This window comes from Phragmites australis, chromosome 19 (genome assembly GCF_958298935.1).
Source record: "Phragmites australis chromosome 19, lpPhrAust1.1, whole genome shotgun sequence".
Taxonomy (NCBI): Eukaryota; Viridiplantae; Streptophyta; class Magnoliopsida; order Poales; family Poaceae; genus Phragmites; species Phragmites australis.
Window position 1 is genome coordinate 4,622,006 of NC_084939.1, and position 13,105 is coordinate 4,635,110.

Here is a 13,105-nt window from a genome sequence, read left to right on the forward strand (position 1 = left end):
TGTCAGCTCATAAGAAAACGGTAGTGATATGACGGTATATAAACCTATTTCTGTAGCAGTGTGAGTAAATTGCACCATAGGTCTCTCCGATCTTTCCCGTCGTTTTAAACAGGTCACCAAAGTCCTCCCATAATGCATGTTTAATTAGGTCACTAAACGAGTTTAGTGGATATATAATCGAATGTCACAATCGTGCCATTTCAGCTATGGTGGTGACGTGGCACAACTTATACTTTCCTGGTTGAAACATGATGAAATCTTATCTACATACTGTGTGCATGTGGATGGGAGTGGTATGGGAGAAGCTGGACATGACTTCGTCATCGCCAACACCAGTGACCCGCTCTTCATGGAGTCCCTCACCAGCATCTACACCGCCCAGAGCCTCCAGAAGCCTTGGTACATCGGTAATGTGATCAATATGCTAAGATCAGTGACGGCTTAAGAGTTCAGATGATCGCAAGATCACAGTATGGCTCGGCTCTGAATTCTGAAGAAGCAAGACCCTGCCATTCGCGATGTGGACAGCCGGTGCGTCTCCATTGCGAAGTCCTTCATCGTCAACTCAGGTGAGCATCAAATGAAGCAATCTTTGGATGTACACTTAATTATGGAACCATATTGTCAAAAAGTTTACAGCACTACAACAAAAATAATCATCTGTGCCGCCCCATCAGTGTCAGTTAGGATAAAATCGGTATTGATGAAGTATCAGTGCCGGTTTATAACTTCTCGCGCTCGATCAATGATCAAGCCGGGTTGAACCCGGCACTGATACTTAATATCAGTGCCAGCTCTTAGATCAAACCAGCACTGATACTTCAGTGCCGACTGGTAAATACGAGTCGGTACTTATACTGAGTAATAGTGCTGGTTCGTATTACAGGATGGGACTAATAAGTCTATAGTCTAAAAAGGCATATTCTTCTCCCCCTAACGCGTCATCCCCAACTTTGGCGCCCCTTTCCGCCACCTCACTGCCGCGCCGTCATCCCCAACTCCGACACCCCTTTCCGCCACCACAATATTAGTGTCGCTTCTAGGAAAAAATTGGCACTAATAGTTCAACTATCAGTGTCAGTTGGGTTATACAACCAACACTAATTCTAGTATCAGTGCCGGTTGTAGACCATAGCCGGCACTGATACTTTGTCCCTGTATAAGCAAGACTTAGCCGTATCCTCCCCATTCCTCCCTTGCACACCTACCGATTCCTATTGCCTCACCAACGCTGTCATCCTTAGAGCTGCTGTCGCCTCCCTATCGTCATCGCCATCCCCGTCGCCGTCCCTGGAGCCGACGCCGCCTCCCCGCCGTCGCCGTCCTCGGAGCCCACACGCCATCCTCATCCCCGTCGCCATCCTCATCCCGGAGCCGACGCTGCCTCCCCGCCGTCGTCATCCCCGGAGCCCGCACGCCATCCTCATCCCATCACCATCCTCATCCTGGAGTTGGCGCCGCCTCCCCACTATTACCGTCCCTGGAGCCCGCACGCTGTCCTCATCGTCATCACCCATGCACCATCCTCATCCCTGGAGCGTTGCCAGCCCAGTCGTCCCTGCTGCCTCAGATCCCCGTCCTCATCCCCGTCGCCCGTGCAATCGTCGAGGTCGTGCAACTCTACCATCAATTGAGTAAAAAAATGTGGTTACTTTGTTGTGTAATCAGATAGCAATTTTGGTGGTTGAAGGAACTGATGATCTTTACATAGCATTAGTTCAATTGTGCTCTTGGTTTGTTGAAGAACGAAAGCAAGCATTTTAGTTCATCTGATTAAATGTTAGCCATTGTTAATGTACATGTTATCTTATATTTTTTCAATGTGAAAGTACCTCTATGCTTATAAACTGGTTGAAGAATGAAAGCGACCATGTTGAAAAATAAAAAGGTTGGTTCTGAAATTTTGTTATTGTTGTGTTGGAACTTTCTTAGGATAAGATTATTCAAATGAGCAAACTGGCCTAATGATTTTAATCAATTTTCGAAGCTAGGTAAGTACAACATGGTTTGCATCCCCCTACCTATAGGTCCAGCAGATTCCAAATTACAGATAGCTAGACACTAGGGTATAAATTTGGTGCCCGATTATTATTTTCAAGTTGAATCTTGATATACACTCACATCAAGACAGCGTTCTAAGCACATCGTTTGCATACATATGCCATACTTTTTGTAGATGTTGCATGGATCTAGCAGGTATCGTGGATGCATCTGAAGTAGTGTCTAAATTCCGCCGCGTGGTGCCCCCCGCGCGTCCTCCTAGCATATTACTCTACGAACTCGACGCCCCCACCCTCCCCGGCGCCCGCCCTCCCTGGTGCCCCTAGGGATGATCAAAATAGTATACCTCACATCTATTTTGGTTGGACAACTGATAATTGAAAAATGTGTAGTTGTTAAAGATACGCATGTATTGATGTAGGTGATTTCTCCTCTAGTTTGGTTAAATGGAATGATTGCTCACATAGAGGGTTGTACACAACCTGTTGTGACTATAACTATAGGTGATAGTGGCACAAGGAAGATATCAATTAGTTTTTAGATGTCGGCAAATGAAGAATCTATCAATATTGTTGTCTCTGGCATCCAATCACCTGAGATCCATGTGACTTAAAAAAATACGGTGGCAGCGGTTTGCAAGAGATTGAAGATCAAGCTAGGTACATTTTACCCAACTACAACTATTTCAAATTGAAAGCGCTTGAGAAAAATATGGAAGATGTGGCTTCAAAGACTATCAATCTATCACAGTTACATGCACTTGACATGTTTGGTGCCACAAATTTTAGTCTATAGTATTGTTTCATATATTATCAAATTTTCTCTTCATATTCACGCTCTTTGCATGTTGGATTTTTATTTCATGATGTATTTGGATGTTAGCTTGGGTTCACTCTTACGTTATCTCATGGAGCGACTGGGTATCACAATGATTAGCTTGAAAGTCAAGAGAGTTCATGAAGGCTGGTATCAGGCTTATGTAGAGTTCGGTGGAGGAGGTTTCGCTGTTTATAGAACTGTGATGGATCTGCTATTTCTTGCTCAAGATAGTGCACTCGTTTATGCACTACACCATTTGGATGAGATATATGGAGTTGATATCATAGATGCCAACTTGAAGACTATATGATTCGACGTGCATCGTAGAAATAGGGATGAGTGCATTTGCAATGTATTTAACCTATGATGTGAACTATGGTAATATTTATGTGTGGATGTTAATGAACTTATGATTATGTGTGAATGGGGATGAACTATTTGTTATCCATGTGTATATATCTTCCTATGATGAATGCCTACATATATTTGAATACAAATTTGAAAGCGGATTTAGAATTCTATATTATTGAATTCAAATTTATTTGTGCCTATAGAAGTATCACTACCGGCTTGTCACACTAGCCGACATTGATACTCAGACTATAAGAATGAACCGGCACTGATAGTCTAAGCATCAGTTCTGGTTCATAAACCGGTACTGATAGTCTGTGATTATCAGTACCAAGTAATCAGTGTCAGTTCAAAAACCGCCATTGATGACGTTTTTGAGCCGACACTGATGACCATTTCTGTAGTAGTGCAGGTTGAATGTTTATACAAAACGATGAACTTTTTTGGCATTTTTACATTTGGATATATATATATATATATATATGTTGTTCACCAAAAGAAATTGCGGACTTCTTCCCCATCGACACAACTCCATTCATCCTCAAGTACTAGAACATCATCACCAAGTACGATTGGAGCACTATTACACGAAAGATCATCATTGCCGATTAAAAACTGCATTACTGCTAGTTTTTGAACTGGCAATAATTATGCAGCAGTGATAATCATGGGTTCTCACTGCCGGTTACAGAACCAATAGTAATTGTACATATCAATGAACCGGTAGTGATACAAACTATCACTATCAATTCTTGAGCTTACAATACCGATCTGTATGCTTATCACTGTTGGTTCCAGCTACGAACCAGCAGTGATACTCAATCCAGGACAAAAGTAAATAAAAATTTAAGGAGTCAGGCAATAATTTAATCAAGTTTTATCATAATATTAGGATTTATATCACACTAATATATAATTAACTCACGAAATCCATTACTATACACCAAAAACAAAAGTCCTGCACGGCCACATGTGAAAACACTAAACTCGTGCACGCAAAAAACCCTAAACGCGACTATCTGTCGTCGGCCACTACGATGACGCAAAAAACCCTAAACGCGACTACCGGCCGTTGGCCACGACGACGAAGAAGTAGTCATCGTCGTCACGGTCATCGTCATCCTCATCCTCGCCTTCATCACCGTTGTTGTTGCCTTCACTGCTATCAACTTCACTGGCCTCACCATAGTCGTCGTCGGCCTCCTCCTTCTCCTCTTCATCCGAGCTCAACCGGGGCTTCTTCACCTTGAGCTTGTTGAGTAATAAGTCCCACATGTCGTCCTAGGAAGGGGGGGGGGGGTGTTCACTCATCAGAGTATGAGGTCTCCACCTTGTCTAACGACCGCACCGTCGGGGCCTCCTCCTTTTCCCCGGACAACGGTGCACGTGTGGGAGGTGTGGCTGGACAAGGCGACTATGGAGGTGGCAGCGAATCCATCACGCGGCGGTGGTGGTGGAGGAGAACAAGAGCAAGAGCAAGAGAGCGATCAAGTGAGAGCAAGAGCAAGAAGTGATCGTATTTAAAGGTGCTCGAGAGAAGCCGAGTAGATGGGTGCGTGAAGATGTATGGATTTTTAGATATTACTGCCGGTCCTTAAATACAACCAACACTGATAGCTATTATCACTACTAGTTATTACATGCACATCTTTTGAGAAACTATATCACTGTGAACCGGCAGTGATATAGCACTACCAGTTCTTGCAAGGAACTGACAGTGATAGTTTAAATTGCATTGCCGATTCTGGTTATGAATCGGCAGTGATACTCGTTATCATTATCGGTTCTTATTAGGTCTTCTTTTTATGTGAGTAGACCCTTTCTATAGTAGTAGAGGGATGTTTCTCCTCGCGGCACCTACATCAAAAATCTCCTCAATGTATATATATCTACTGCGTTCAATTATATGAGGGGGTTTCTGAATTTTGACCCATGCATAACTTGTCTCTATACCAGGATTTGGAGGACGCACTGACGCAATCGGAGGCGGCCTGGAAGATCGTCATTGGCCACCACCCCATCAGCAGCGCCTGCGAGCATGGAAACACCACTGAGCTCGAGCAATTGCTTCGACCAATCCTCGAGGCATTATCGCATGACTATATCATCTCTTCTTGCCTGCAAATCTGGAACGGTTACTAGTACTACTGCTCCAGTAATATGAATTCTTAAACTGATTTGTTTCACCAAGGCAATGCAACGCAGACGCACGGGGTTGACATGTACGTGAACGGACATGACCATTGCTTGCAGCACATCAGCAGCAGAGACAGGTGAGGTATTGCCAAACACGTTCGTCTATACATTTTAGTTACTATACAAAGAAGTCCCAAATTTCAATTTTCTGATCTGAAAATATAAAACAAAAAAAATGCAGCCCTCTTCAGCTTCTGACGAGTGGAGTTCCTCTACGACGGGAAGGGTTTCATTTCATATCGATGCAGCTGAGGAAGACGGAGGCGAACCTCACCTTCTACGACGCCTCCGGCAGCGTCATGCACAGCTGGGACCTCACCAAATCTGCAGCAGCGGGATTAGCTATCTAGTTGGCCTTCTAGCTAGGCAGGCAGCAACGCGAGTTGATGATTAATCAGAGGCAATTAACTGTTTGTGTGAGCTGGAAGAAGTTCGATCGTGTATGTGTGAAGATGTCCACAATGTGGAAGATAGAATTGTATCTTCTGTGCAGTAAGTTAATCAAAGTTATTGCAAGGGTTTGTGTGCATGTGCTACTAGTTCGATAGTGGTACTAAAACTTTTCTTCGAAGAAGAGGTCATTTCTTTGTTATCGTAGTCATCCTTAATGGTCATCAACAGAGCGATCATTTTATAAGGGGTATGGTCTTCATCCTAGGAAATCAAAGTAGGATATTATTTTAACTCTAAACATATTCTGTTCGCCTAAAATCATCAAAGAGATCTGAACAAATCTACAAATCCACTTTAATTCAGTTTCGAACTAAACATCGGATGATTTGATGAAAACAAACTCCAGAACACCGGACCATCCGGCAAATTCATTTGGCCGAAACTCTAACACTCGATCTTACATACATCGGATATTCCGACGTCACATTTATATTCACTGGAGTATGTTACCGGACCAATATTTGCAGAGAGTAACTTTTGACAAGAGAGCACACCTGCTTTCACCGGATGCTCCGGTGTACACCAGACACCCTCACCGGACTAATATTTGCAGAGAACAAATTTTGTGCAAAGTTTTCCTTTTGAACGCACCGGATGATCTAGCGATTATCAAAGACCTCACCAGACAATTTTCACCAGAGAATATTTTTTCGGCTAAAAATCTTGTTCTTCTTACCGGATAATCCGGTGATACCCCAGAATCACCATGGACTATTTCTTCCAGAGAGTAAGTTTTCGGCGCAAATTGATGTTCTACATACCTGATAGTTCGACGTTTTCACTGGATCATTTGCTGGACTATTTTATACAAAGAGTATGATTTGCTGTACCAAATTCTCATCCCACTCTCCGGATAGTCCGGCGTTCAATGAGCTCCTCACCGGACTATTTTTTCCAGAAAGTATGTCTTCTGACCGAAATCGAACTATAAGCACCGAATAATCTGATAATGACACGATATTGATCACTGGACTATCTATTGTATAAAAAATCTGGTCATGCCATTTTTTCCATCAATAGAGGGCTGGGTACTCTGTTATACGTATATGTAGCTATTTTTAGTCTGCAAATTTTAGATTAACTAACCATGTCTGAATTGTGCGGATTGCATTTGTGTGCAGCTAAGACGACGTGCAACACTGAAGCATCGCACTACGACAGGGCACAGTGCTCCCACACATGAAGACACGAGGCCAGGATCCACGGCTACAAGAGAGTCACTCCCTCTTGCTACGAACAAGTTAAGCCGGAGGAGTGCTGCTGCACGTTTTATTCCCTACCCCCGCCAGCGATGTCAAAATAACAGCGGTGGAGGCACTACGTGAAAAACGGATAAAAGAAACATATTTAGTGATGGGTCATTATATAATCCGTCTTTTATATAGCTTCGGGTCAGAACCGAGCATAGATCCGTCACCGATTGTAGATCATAGGTCACGGGTTATAATACTTCTCATCACTTATAATATAGGTGGCGGGTTATAATTATACCCGTCACTTATGACCTAGTCATAGGTCACGGATTTCCCCGCACTAGCTATAAGTGACGGGCTATATTATTACTTATCACTTATGACATGGTATAGATGACGGGTCTTCCTACATAAGTAATAAGTAATGGATCAAATTATGATCCGTCATAAGATCTGACCCGCTATTGCGCGTGCCTAGACTGGCTAGCACTGTGCGCACATAGTAGATTGGTGATTTTCTTCTGTTCCTCTGGAGACTCTATAATATTTTGTTGATTTGAAGTTTGAATTGGTGCTAGGTCTTGAAAGGTTTGTATCTCCCATTTCCTCCTCCTCTAATCCCTATTTGGTAGATTTGTTGTGTTTTAAGTTGTAATCAGCTATTTTATATCTTTATCCAAAATCTTAGTACAAGTAAGTTGTATTTATGTTAGATTTGATACTAGTTTGCTCGATCTACCGTGAGATGCCACAGATCTAGTGTAATTATATGGAATTTTTAATCGCATGCTTAACCATAAAATTAAGGTAATTGTTAATGAAGAATGAATGTTTTGATATTAATTGTAGATGATAGACAGAAGTTGGATGTACCTTGAGACCCGGACTTGTTCGGAGTACCTGAGCGGGCTGAGCATTTTGTGAGTGCTGCCTTGGCGGATATAAAAGATCATGGTAAAATGGCAATCTATTGTCCATGTCGTGACTGCAGGAATGATAAGAAGTTCGCGAAACCAGATAATATCCATGCACACTTAGTCATGCGTGGATTTAAAGAGAATTATATATGTTAGAATAAACATGACGAGGAAGGCATTAACGAATGAGAGATGGATCAGGCCCTCCATGCCGATAGTGTGGATCAAGGACTTACACTCGGTGAAATAGATCATGATCTCAGGGATGAGAACATATTAGGTTTCAATGATAATGATCTCGAGGATTTTGTGGAGAATGTGGACCAGATGGTGCGGGATGTCGAGCAGCGCGACGAGTATAATAATGGTGAGTTTGCTAAATTTCAGGAATTTATGCGGGGTTCCAAGACGCCCCTTTATCCCAACTATAAGGAGAAGTACATGTGGATATTTGGGAACCTAAAGCTTCTACAGCTGAAGGCAACCCATGTTTGGACTAACAAGAGTTTTAAAGTATTGCTGGATCTGCTAAGGGACATGCTATCGGAGGGGAACTTGGTGCCTGAGGGCGTCTACGACGTGAAGAAGATAATTTATCTTTTAGGACTAGAAATAGAAAATATGCATGCATGTAAGTAAGATTGTATCTTGTTTCATGGAGAGTATACAGATCTGGATCAATGCCCCGTATGTGGAACCTATCGATATAAGTGTAGAAATGACGATGGTGATGGGGACGGAGGCAAGAAAAGTAAAGGGCCTTCCAGGAAGGTGGTGTGGTATTTTCTTGTAATTTCTCGTCTGAAACGTCTGTTTGCTAACAGAAAGGAGGCACAATTGGTGCATTGGCATATAGAGGGTCGTAAGAATGATATAATGATATGGCGCTCGGCAGATTCTTCTTAGTGGCGAATCGTTGATCCTATATTTGGTTGGTTCACTAAAGAATTGAGAAATATTAGGTTTCGTATGAACACAGATGGCACGAATCCATTCAGTAACAAGAGTACCTCACATAGCACCTAACCTGTTGTATTGTCGATCTACAACCTTCCACCCTAGCTTTATAAAAAGTGGAAATACATTATGTTGTTGATCTTGATATCTGGACCAAAACAACCTGGTAATGATATCGATGTGTACCTTAGACTTTTATCCGATGATCTTAAGAAACTCTAGTCGGAAGGCGTTGAGGTTTGGGATCAGTACAAGCAAGAATACTTTACCTTGCACGCCATATTGTTCATCACCATCAATGATGTGCAAGCACTTCATAACTTGTCAGGTCAAAGCAAAAGAAAAGGTGAAGCTTGCCCCCATTGCTAAGATGACACTTGCAGTTTGAGGTTGAATAACTCAAAGAAAATAGTGTCCATGTGGCATCAACGTTTTCTTTCTAGGAAGCACTTGTACCGAAATATGGACAAACAGTTTGATGGCATATTGGAGAAAGCGTTATCTCCCAGGCGTTTCAGCGAGAAAGATGTCCACAATTAGGTTAAATATATCAATGTTATCCTTGGCAAGCAAAAATGATCCTCCAAGGATGATGAACAATTAGGAATGTGGAACAAGAAATCAATACTGTTCGAGCTAGAGTATTGGGAAAAATTAGATGTTCGTCACTCTATCAATACCATGCATGTAAAGAAAAATATCTGCGAGAATCTGATTGGTACATTGCTCTAAATGAAGTTAAAGGAAAGGATCATGAGAACGCACGAGCTGATCTTGAAGAAATTGACTTAAGGCCGGAGCTTCATACACATGATACAAACAAAGGAAAACACCTACCCCCAGTAGCTATCACTCTCTCCAAGAAAGAGAAAAAAGAACTCTGCGAGTCCTTGCACAGTAGAAAAGTTCCCTCCGGTTACTCGCCCAACATCGCAAGACCTGTTTCAGTGAAAGAGCTAAAAATGAATTTTACCATGATGAAGTCCCATGATTACCATGTGATGATGGCATCACTACTTGTGGTAGCTATTAGAAACATCCTCCCAATTAAGGTTCGTGAGGCTATCCTGAGCTTGTGCTTTTTCTTCAATACATTTGAACAAAAGGTGCTCGATCCAGACACATTGGAGGAGCTAGATAAAAGACACTTTGAGACTATGTATTCTTGAGGTGTCTTTCCCACCATCCTTTTTCAATATCATGGTACATCTCACTGCTCACCTTGTGAAGGAGATACACTACCTTGACTCGGTGTTGCTGCATCACATGTTTCCATATGAGAGATATATGGACGTTCTCAAATCGTATGTAAGGAATCGAGCCTTTATTGAGTGATGCATCGTGAAGGGTTACGCGATGAAGGAGGTATTGGAGTGGTCTATTAATTACATTGACCAAAATAACCCAATTGGCGTGCCTAAGTGTCGCCATAAGGGGAGGCTCGTGGGTGTAGGGGTTCTGGGGAAGATGGCAATAACTCCTGATCCAAAGGCATACAACCTAAGCTCATTTCCTCATGTTGCAACAATGAGCGAAGTGTTCCCATATGTCGATGAGCACAAACATATGCTACTTGAAGAGAATCAAGGGCAGACTAAAGCTTGGGTTGCAAGGAAACATATGCAAAGGTTCACCACTTAGTTCCGAGATTGAATCAGGCAATCAAGTACTCCTTTAAGTGCTCTGATAAAAAAATTGGTATCATGCCCTATATACACAATTATGACATATCAAGAGTACGATATAAATGGATACACATTTTACACTGTTGCCCAAGATGAGAAGAGCATATACCAGAATAGTGGTGTCCGTATAGATGCTTATGACAACGACATGCAGAGGGGCATATACTACGATCAAATAGAGAAGATCTGGGAGCTGAACTACTTGTGATTTAAGGTAGCCCTGCTTCGGTGCCGTTGGGTACATGGGGCAAAGGGCATCACTAATAACAACTATGGATTCACTAGCATTGATCTCAAACATGTCGGATACAAGTTTGAACCCTTCGTACTCGCTAAAGATGTTAGTCAAGTCTTTTATATGATTGACACAACAAAGAAATAAATACCATGTGGTTCTCGCTGAGAAAAGACGCATTGTCGGAGTTGCAAACGTCCTTGATGAGGAGGAGTTTAATCAATTCAATGAAATCCGCCCTTTTGCTATTGCAATCGTGCCATGCCTTTTGCCGACCGAGAAGACTCCATACCTGCGCTCTAACCATAATGAAGGAATCCATATCAAGAAATCACGCAAATGGCGAATTTGAATGTTAGGCTTCAAGTTATTTGAATTTGGAATATTAATGTCAAATGTGTAATATTAAGTTCAAATTTGAATTTGCAATATTAATGTCAAATTTGTAATATTAATATCTAATTTGTAATATTAATATCAAATTTGTAATATTAAATTGAACATAACAACTTATGAATTTGAATCTAAAATTTCTGTCAAAGCTATAGGTGACGGGTGACCTATCATTTATTATTAGTTATAGGTGACGGGTGATACTATGCACCCATCACTTATTATTAGTTATAGGTGACAGGTGATGCTATTCACCCGTCACTTATGACTTTCTTAAATGATCACTAAGTACAAGTAATAAGTGGTGGATGATAATATTCACCTATCACTTATTATTAGTTATAGGTGATGGGTGATACTATTCACCTATCACCTATGACTTTCTTCACTAGTCACTGAGTACAAATAATAAGTCACAGGTGATAATACTCACCCATCACTTATGATTTATAATAAGTGACAAGTCAATATCATAGATGATGGGTGATAGTGTTTACCCGTCGCCTATGATCATTTAACTATATACAGACTGCCTTCCCATGTCATTTTTCCTAAGTCTTAGCCCTAACTCCACGAGCCGTGCTTCCAGCCTCCTCGTCCTCGAGCCGTCGTCGAGCCCACATCCCCACCATCGATGCCCTCTCCTCCGCACGCCACTGTCGTCTAGCCCCTGAGCCTGTCGCTAGCCCCACCGACGACGCCCTATCTGCCACTTCCCCAGTGGAGGAGGAGGAGGAGGCCGCCCGTGTCTCTGTCGCTTGCTCCGTCCAGCCACCGCCGTCCTCGTTGGGTAGGAGTGGAACAGATCTAGGCAATCACCCCCCATCTCCGTCGAGTCCGTTGTCCACCTCCCATCTCTATTAGGTACGCCCCCGCTCCCCCCCCCCCCTCCATCTCCTCCCCCATATTTGGTTTGAAGTGTGCAATAAGTGGTTACCTTTAGCTACTGCTTGACTAATGCAGATATCGAGTTGAAGTGCAAAATTAGGTTTGGATGTTTGGAGTAGTGCAGATATTGATGTATTTGTCATCGGGTTTTCAGTATAGGGATATTTGGAGATGATGCCAGGTGGTTGGGATTTGTGGAATGATGCGGATTTTCCCTGATAGATAGATATGCAATGTTTTGTCATTTCCATCCAAGTTGCTGAGATTGGTCAACTCCTTATTGGTCTATATAAGACTAGATGACATTTTTTGTTTTTGTTTGATTTTTATGGGAATTTTGCGAACAATGGTGTCCTAAGCATCAACTTTCTTGTAGTCCTGTGTGATTTAGTAACGTAATTTAACTACTGTCGAAGAGAAAGAATGCACAATGGCTTGTTTTGGTTCTGGTGGTAGCCTGGATTCTGATTTGGTAGGAAAAGCATGCGAATGATTTGACAACTTATCTGCGGAATCTACTTTTAATAATTTCAGAAAAGAAGAGTGAAAATGGTGACCTTCATAGTTCACTAATTTGCCGGGAAAGCTTGTGGGACGTGAACATTTTAATGTGTTTAATATGGTTCTTTATACATTAACGTTAACTATAATTTATCAAGGTACTTAACTCATGTTTAAACTTTCTTATCTTCTTTTTGTGCAAACCATATCTAATTACATAAACCATCACATCTAACATTCAACCTTGGAACACCCATGGATCTGAGAGCCATAATTTGGCAAAAAACCTTTGATTTTTGGGCATTAAGATTCCTTTTCAGGGCCTATATATTTTTGTTAAATATGTTTGCTCATTTTTGTGAATTGGATTTTCAATTAAAATTATGGACTATATGTTTTCATATTGAAAAAAAGAACCAATTTGAATATCTAAAAAAATTATATTTTGAACATGGGATAATTTTATTACTAACACTGGTCTATGCAAAATTAGCAAAAAAGTCTTGTATATTCCAC

At 41.7% G+C, this 13,105-nt stretch overlaps 1 pseudogene; it reads left to right on the forward strand.

The window, feature by feature from the left end:
• The first annotated feature begins 295 nt into the window (after positions 1-295).
• On the forward strand, positions 296-5,717 carry LOC133901088 (purple acid phosphatase 3-like; annotated as a pseudogene).
• Positions 5,718-13,105: the final 7,388 nt, after the last annotated feature.